Raw genomic sequence first — 9,417 nt, 5'->3', positions numbered from 1 at the left:
CTGATTTCGCCTCTTGTTGTTGAGTATAGCCTATTTCCACTGCGACTCAGTTCTTTTATGTTCGAACCGACTTTTTTTCTTATGGGTTTTTACATTGGGCGAAGGTAACAATCGACCTGAACGAAAAAAACCGAGGTTTTTGGTACAATGGAAATAGGCTATTACTCTATGCTATTATTACTTAATCTGGTCACATCTGGTGGCAGCACTGATGAGTACATGTGATTGGAAACGCGCCAAAATTGCAAAATTCTTGGTATCCCATTATTCGCTAGTATGTGAGGTAAACTTTTAAAAAATTTGGGGAATATATATATATATATGTATATATAAATATATATATATATGCATTTGCAAAGCGAAGATCAGCGAAAATTTTTCGCACACGCCAATTCCGTTTTTTCTATTACATTGAAAAAATTTCTAAAAATACACTGCCGCTCAACTGAATAGGTTCATCATCTCAGTGATAGAAATTGATCTATAATTCCTAATCCAGTTTTCCGATTTACATAATTTTTTTCTTTAATTCTTAAATCATATTAAAATTAAAATTTGAAAAAGTTTTTTTCAAAAACATATTATTTATTCCTTATTTATTTTTTTTTTTAAAGCTTAACAAAATCAATGATTTTTTTCGTTCATCTGAATAGGTTTAACCTAAAAAAATTTAAATTATATAAGTAACTTAAGATATTTTCATATTTTTGGCACTTGGCTTATACTTAAGTACATTTCTAATGTAATTTTTAATAAGTTTAATAATGATCGGGAAGATCATATAAACGATCGGGAAGGGAGCTATACAAATTTTTCAGTATTTGCAGCGAAATTGTTGTCCAGGCCGTTTGAATTGCCGCAATTAAAGTTGTTTTGCTATCAAATTGCCTGCCTCCTTCATATGCCTTGCGCGATAGCAACCCCCATACGTTTTCCATTATATAATATTAAGGTCAGGTGAATATGGAGGGCCATTCGAGCAAGTCCACATTTTGATCCTTAATCCATTCTTTTACCACCTAGCTGTATGAATAGGAGCGTTATCTTGCTGGTAAGTGAAAAATATTGGAGTAATAAGGAAACGCTATCTGTATTATAGATTTGTAGGTTTCTGCCCTCATTTTGGAAGTAACAAATTGCAGGTCACAAGTGCTAAAGACTGATACCGACCCTCAAACCATTACGCCTCCTTCACAGCTAAGGCGACGGTTCAGGAAATGCTCTTCCTTTCGAAGATCGTGATAGTAATAATTGTATCCATCGGGGCCGTCCAAATTAAATTTTTTTTCGTCGGAAAAAAAACTTTCTGCCATTCGCTCGTCCAGCTCATGTGCTTACGCGCAAAGAGCAGTCGTGAAGCTTTATGTGCATCATTTAACATTGGTTTTTTTTTTAAGTTTCACTCGTTTTAGATGATCAGCCGACAAAATCACTCTTTTAACTGTTGACACATTAGCTTTAATTTTGGGTGCTGAGAGATGCGAGTTGGACGCAGCTCGCACAATATGCCTCCTGTCTGCCGCAGAGGTGGCGTGTTTGACTCCGCCTTTCATGTTTTTGCCATATTCTGATTTGTTTCTCAAAAAATTTCTCACAACATTTTGGCTTCGTCCAATTTGTTGAGCGATTTTGCGATGGCTAAGACCACTTTCATGATAGGCTTCAATTTGGCCTCTTTCATATTCCGATAATTGTTTTCCGCTTCCCATTTTTCAATTAATTTAAAGAAAATATGAAAACACAATAACATTAACTAACATATATGTATATTTAATTAACGCTGGCGAAGCTGGAGTCTCAGCTGACTAGTACTATAGAACTCTTGGGGTCCCAATGAAAGTTTAAGATTCAGATTTTCTTGCATACTCAAAATGTGTTTATTAATTGTAGTTGTTTTACATCACTAAAGAATTTGTGTAAAAGTCAAATGACCTTCTCAAAGTTAGGCTACATATGAAAATAAAAATAATGATAATATAGTTAAAGCAAACATTTTTCAATAAAACTGCTTTAATTCTTGAAGGCACATTTTTAGGTCAGATCGTGATTTAAATTATACAAAGGTCTATAATGGACGAATAATAAACTGCATTTTACAGAGGTTTCCATCCGATCTGCTTTTCCCGATCGCGATGTAGTTGTGTAAGCAAGTGCAAGCGCAATTGGGTGACGCTTTCTAACATTACGTTACACAATTTGCATTGCAGCATTGACATATCTCTTCGACTGCAAAATAATTGAACATGTTTATTATTTGTAAGGTAAATAGTCAAGGCGTATAAATACTTACAAGTTGCGCCACTCGTAAAGTTGTTTGCAATTCGCTTGTAAGGCCAACAAGTTACTCATATTCTCGATTTCGAGTTCGTAATAGCAATGTATAGGCAATATGGCTCGCTTGCCAAGCGGTTCGGCGGCAGGTTCCAAATCAGACATGTCCTCCCAAACATGATCAGAATTTGACAGGTTACGTTCAATAAAACTCCGATCTTTGTTCAGAACCCTACAAAATAAAGAAATTAAAAAGAATCGCAACAATTGATAGTTATTTATAAAGACCCTGTAAGCAAAGATTGCAGTTGATTAAAAATAGTAGCACGACCCTCATCTGTAGCGGTGGGCAGTTGATTAGGGTCGCTGTGGAAGAACAACATGTCGATATTGTAACGCATTTGATTGATCTAAAATATAAGTTTCAAAATTTTAAAATTAAATCAATTCTATTGCAAAATAATATTTACAATACGAATATCGTCCTCAAGAACTGCGACATCCAAATTAACGACCATGTCGTGCTCTTCAAAATGAGATTGCATAGTTTTTGGATTAAAGCCAAGTCCAGCTAAAATACACACATATTTCGTTCGTTCCTTATTGCATTTGATTTGCATGGTGGGACAAAAGAGCAAAGTCATCAATGCAGAAAAGCCGTGAATATTTGGCATAAGAGTAGTGCCTCGAGCAGTCAACTTATCACCATCGGTTTCACTGACGGACGCTGCCACCACCATTTGATTATGGCGATCTTGTGGGTCGGAATCTAGAAGAACACCATTAACTGATTCTCGCTCAATAACCACAGTCTTAAATAAGCCGACGCGTAGCATTGAACACATAGATGTTTCAAGTGGACTGAATGGCCCTTTAAGCATTATAGTTTGATTGCATTTATCCAGAGGCGGTGGCTTCAAGTTTTGGTCAGTTGGGTTCTGAACCGAACGTAAATAATCCTCGTTGATGTGATGTTTTTCCGTATGGCTTTCATGGCACGCAACCTCTTGCTTGCTTATGCGAAAGTCATGATCCTTACGCGACATATAATCTTCATCTGCTCGACGAGCCAATTGTCGTTCCACAAGTTTGTCATTGAGTAGTCCATCACGCATATGCAGTAATACAGCAGCGACGTTGTTGACCAATGAGTATATCTCCAATTCAATAGTTCCGCGCTTTGATACTGTAGTCAACATTTCGACTGCCTCATTATCCCAACGGTTATAGTTGCTAACCAATGACGATGGCTGTATCAAAGCCAGCCGGCATTCAAGCATACGCGGTGGCAGTTGATCTAATTTATATTTCAGCTCATATGGCATCATTCGCAGCTGATCTATAGCCAATAATGCTGTATTACCGTAATCAATGAAGCGCACACTAAACTTTGGATACCCATTTGCTTGAGTTTCGACCCTGATGACAGTTGCGCGCTGATAGTGTTGCTTATGCATTGCCAGAAGCTCCAGGCCCGTTGTAATAATGCTTGGATTCTTCACATGACAGCTAAGGTGCTGTGGTGAATTAATTAGTTCAGTCATGCTGTCGATGCGATCCAACAGTTCATTTGGTTGAAAGTAAAACTTGCTACAATTTACAATCTACAAAAAACAAAAATGATTCGTATTTATTAGTTAAAAACTGTGTCGTTCATTTACATATATATCGGGATTTTGCACTTACATGCGATATTTTGCCTGCCACAATCTTGTCAAAGACAGATGGTAGAGGAAGTAGCTCAACATTCCATTTCTTGCATGGTGGCACCCAGGTGCTGTCACTGACAACTCCAATCCCGTGTTGTTCAACATACTTAAGAGCACTGGTTTTTCTGAAAAAAGCATACAAAATTTAATGATTAAAGAATCGAAACCTTAGAAGTATAGCTTTCATAAAAAATGGACATTCGTTTTAGAAAATATATCAATTAAAGCGAATTGTACTGTTATCTTACTCTATTACGTGAAGAGGGCGATATGCATTATTTAGACGCATTCTAACAGCCTTGTAAACCTCGGTCGCGACGCGTCCCGGCACATGAATGGGATTCATGTAATTATATTCATCGTCATCCTCTTTGAATGTTACAAATATCTTTTCAGAACCATGCGAAAATGTAACATCCATTTTCTTGGCCGGAATTTTTTTGCCTCTAAAAATAATTCCTTAATCCGTCGAGTATATAATTCACCCATATACCGTGGCTCAAATTTAGTAAAGTAGACAGTGCGACAAGGATCGTTGCCATTAGTAGCTCGGTATATGTTGCTATCGTAGTCCTCGTTTGCTTTATCGGCGCGCATGAAATAATTGGGATAAAATGCGCCGGCAATGATTACTTTCAAAACTATGGCTTTTTCATGATCATTCCAAGACTTGCAAGCACTAGATGGCATGTTTTGTAGATACATAGAAGTACAGCGTTGCTGCAGGTCTTGTACCATCAAATGCATCTCTCGAAGAGAACGCAAACAAACACAAAACCGCCGAGCCCATTGGTGTTCCGAATCCTTTTGCATTCTGTCCTGACATATGTTCAGATACATCTAAAAAGATTTCAAAATTCATCAATTTTACAGTCAAATACTTTGCGAGTATATTAGGAGACTTTACTAACTTTGTACATGCGATATACAGCAATCATGTCCGACCCAGAACCATCGGAGAAAGCGTAGCGCATCCAAAAAAGCTTCATTTTGTCCTCGTCTTTCAGTGAGAAACAATCCACGAACAGACATTCCAGCAGCTATGGGACAAATTCGGACAAGACCTTCTTTCTCAAATCTTCAATAAAATGTCGTGACCTTTCGTGACTTACCCATGATAATAGCCTCGTCGAGGCAATTAAATACGTAACCAAGTATAATAAGGCGGCTCAAACGCACGTCTAGGGGAGACGTGTCATAATGCGACCCCAATGGGTGATATCGCCGTCGAGATCCTCGTAAACTCCATCAACCGTAGTAAAAGGGCTCCAACCTCCTTCAGCAAGAGGACCGTGTTGTGTATGTCGAATAGATTTGGTGGCGACATCGCTAGGGCCAGAATTTCAGTTGGGCTACCCATGTCAAGTTCCTTGGCTTTTAGTATCGAATTCTCAAGTGGCGATCGAAGCATCTCGGGGACTCCAAACTCTTTCATTTCATTTAAATAAAAGTCCTTTGTGACCATACGATAAACACGACCACTTCGTAGACGTCCAACACGTCCAGCTCGTTGGCGACAATTCACTTTGGAGGCCCACTCCAAGCGAAGGCTTTTAAAATTCGATGCAGAATTGGTATGTAGCACTTTGGTTAGGCAAAAGTCAATGACATAGGATACATCTGGCACGGTTATAGAGCTTTCCGAAATATTTGTAGTCAGTATCACCTTGCGATGGCCAACGGGAGGTGGTTGAAAGACTTCTGCTTGAGCCTCGGGCGACAACAACGAATGGCATCGCACAATTGTAATTTCAGTACTGGGACTGTGAATGTGAAATCAATCAGTTATCGGATAATAAAATATTAAGTTAATTTTTTTACTTTTCTCCCATTACTTGTTTAATATGCTCAGCCATAGTATCAATCTCATGGATGCCTGGCAAAAAAATGAGCACTGCTCCCGTGCGCTTCGACTCCTCATAGGTTTGTCGGGATGTCCCAACCGCCTTGCGTTCCATGTTGTCAATCACCAAAAGTATTTTAATGGCATCGCCATAGCGATCTGGTGATATACCTGGTTCCCGCTGTTGGGGCTCATCCTTGCAATGAATATTCTTGAACTGATCTCTATAGTATTTAACTAGCGGATATTTGCGGCCATGACTAGCAGTAACCACGGGTGGTATCCATGAAGTGCTAGCAAAATACTTGCAAAACTCGTTAGCATCAATAGTGGCAGACATCAGGATGACTTTGACATGACGAGAATTCAGTGCCAGCAGTCGGCGTACAACAATCAACAAAAAGTCCATGTCCTCATCCCGCTCATGTACCTCATCCAAGATAATGTGAGTGTAGTGTGTGAGTGTCTTTTGATTAATGAGATTATTCAACAATACACCTGTGGTACAATACAATAAGCGAGTGTCCTCCATATTAGCGGGACGGTGTAGGCCAACTTGATATCCACACACAGTTCCTGGTTGCCATTGCCGTTCCTGGCAAACACGATTGGCAATCGATATGGCAGCGATACGTCGTGGCTGTGTTACAACAATTTTACAGAACTCGCGCCTCTTGAAAGCTTCATCCAATATGTACTGCGGCACCTGTTGAAAAAAAAAACAAATTAAACTCCCGACACCTATTATTAATAAAAGCAAAACACTGCAATATATATACATAAATGACTGTGATCAAGTATATACTTAATACGGTTACACACATTTTCTGTATAAACGAAGATACTCTATAGTATGTAATGGTTAAAAAAATCTTAGAAATTTAAAATAAAAATTCATGAAATTAATGTCAGTTGTTGCAAGTTGCAACGTCTTGGACGGACTGACGATACCAATGACAAGTTGAAGCTGTTCTCGTCATGCTGTAAATAAATACAATCAAAACACATGTACTCAGCGCAGACCAACCACATCGAGGTGATTGAGACAACATTGGCGGTGCTGCATCTTACGGAAGAGAGTTGCCTGCTGATGGCGAGCTAATGGTGAAGGAAACTCATCGAATTGCATGCATATAATTTATGCCATACATTTCAAACTTGGGACCCGCTTGTCTGTTTTGTCAAGAAACTATATCACGCACCCTTTGACTAGCACAACTCCCAAAGAAGCTTTTACTTTTGGCAATTCGTACAAGAGAATGCATTTCTTGGTGCTTGTGAAATTTTGGCAAACCCTGAAGACAGCAAAAGCAATGAACTCCAATAACATCAATTGAAGCCAAAGAGAGTCAATCTCAACGAAGAGCTTAACTGCCTAGCGATTTATAAGCAACTCTGCCGACTTGAGGAATCTTACGACACGCAGATGATACGACATTCGCACTTCATTTGCGCCCACAAAGATCTTTATTGGAATTTAGAATATTTTCGTTAAAATCAGAGATCTGCATAGAATATTTAATCAATATGTAAATTAAAAAGCATACCTGTGTAGTTTTACCACAGCCCGTCTCTCCTTTTAATATAACCACCGGATTATCATTAATGGCGGCCATAATTTCTCCACAATGTGCATATATGGGCAAATTCTTGTCCCGATTTAAATCGAAGTGATATTTCTCATAGTAGGCTTCATCAGAGCGCACGCGAGGCTGCTCTTCCATTTCGCCGTCATCGTCGTCACTATCCAAATCATTAAGTGTTTTATTGCGCATTGAGAAGTTGTTCTTGTTACCATCCAACTGTAAAGTCAACATACATATATATACATGTACATATATTCTTGAAAAATGTGTCAAATTTCCATTCATTTACTTCGCCGTACCCACACTCATTAAATTTTAACATACATACATACACACATCGTGTATAAACTTTTTTTCTTACTTTCTTCATGAGTTCTTTTTCTTTCTCGGCGATTTCATTCACATAATCCGTGCCAACCATTTTGCGTTTGATCGGATTGGAGTCTTTAGTCTCCACGGCTAGAATTTTGGGATCGCCAGTTATACACCCTTGTAAAGCGTTCCCTCGCTTGAATTCCTTTGAAAAATCGAAAAAGTCCATTATATCGGAGTCCATGCTGACATTAAGTTGCAGCGTTCACTTCAAATAAAACGACATTAACCAATCCACCCGGGAACTAGTATGCAACAGAGCGGTTAAACGGTAAATGAAAAAAACACCTCAAAATATCGATATATTCATTAGTTAGACAGCGTTTACCAACACAGACTAAAATATTCGCAGTATAAACTATCGATTTTTTTCACTCAAATATCTAAATATTTTTAATTCATGAGTGAAAATCAACTTATTTTGCCGTACGCATCATTCCGATCAAAAAAATGAGTATGTGTTGACGAAAGCATCATTCGGATCAATTCGAGTTGATCGTTTATGAGTAAACGATTAGCGACAAGACGACACGAAGTGAGCATAACGAATGCATGTACAATAACAATTTCTATGCGAGCTTCTTGAAGCTTGTTGTTGTTGCTTTTTTTTTTTTGTCTTCGCACATTTCATCTGTGCAGAAAAAGTACCGTTTGCTGCGCGCATGAGTAAAATCATACGAGTTGATTTTTGTGAGTTGATTGCTATTCTTGTTCATAAAATTGATTGTTGAACCGAATGAGTAGCGCCCGAAATCATTATGCTGAACACGAGCCGAATAATTTGGAGTGAAACAAAAATTCGCACCTGATTGGATTTAAAATCTACAACGAAAATGTGAGCGCATGCAAGTTTGATCGGCTGATCCGAACAGTGTGATTATTCGGCTGTTGAGCGCGTATGAATTTTTTTCATTCACCCGAAGCCGTTCTCTGTTACAGACACATTGCTCCTACCTTCTTATATGAGGCTCAGTACATGTCTAGTTTGGCTCATTTTGTCGAATTAAAAAAAAATATAAGTTTAATAATTTAAAAAAAAAATTATAAAATTTGTTGTAAAAAAATGAATCAGAATTGACTCCAACATAATTGGAAAATGCGTATTTTTTTTTTAAATACATTAAAATGCCTTAAATACCTGGAAATACCTTATGTACCTCATAGTGCAATCTTTAAGCTTCACGGCGCGGACTGGGAATTCATTTTAGACACATGGTTTCATGGTGAAATTTTCTTAGAATTCTTCGTAGATTCCGATTATGGGGGACGATTTTTGCGAAAAAAAATTGACCCGCCCTAATACACATATATATTTTCATTTTGTCAGCAAAGTTTCCATTGATGGTCATGATGAGGAAGATCACGAAACGCCTTTCCAGCAGTTTTTATTAAACGAAAAAATTGTGTTAAAAATATACATTCTGCAAAATGTTTTTTACGTATGTACATTTCAAAAATTTTGAAAATAAGACTAGCCTCCAATAGTTGTCGTTTTCGAATTATTAATAAAAGCACGTGACAAAAAACGCTAGTCATATTTGACTTTGTCTTGAAAAATGTGTAAGTCGGCGAAATGAATAATGTATCCGATAACAAAAATATTATAAAACATAACATTTTACCTTAAACAAACAAG

At 37.8% G+C, this 9,417-nt stretch overlaps 1 pseudogene; it reads right to left on the bottom strand.

The window, feature by feature from the left end:
• Positions 1-1,847: 1,847 nt before the first annotated feature.
• LOC133836501 (probable ATP-dependent RNA helicase spindle-E) lies at positions 1,848-8,069 on the bottom strand (annotated as a pseudogene).
• Positions 8,070-9,417: the final 1,348 nt, after the last annotated feature.

The sequence above is a fragment of the Drosophila sulfurigaster genome, chromosome 2R (genome assembly GCF_023558435.1).
Source record: "Drosophila sulfurigaster albostrigata strain 15112-1811.04 chromosome 2R, ASM2355843v2, whole genome shotgun sequence".
Taxonomy (NCBI): Eukaryota; Metazoa; Arthropoda; class Insecta; order Diptera; family Drosophilidae; genus Drosophila; species Drosophila sulfurigaster.
This window is presented reverse-complemented; position numbering and strand designations above follow the sequence as displayed.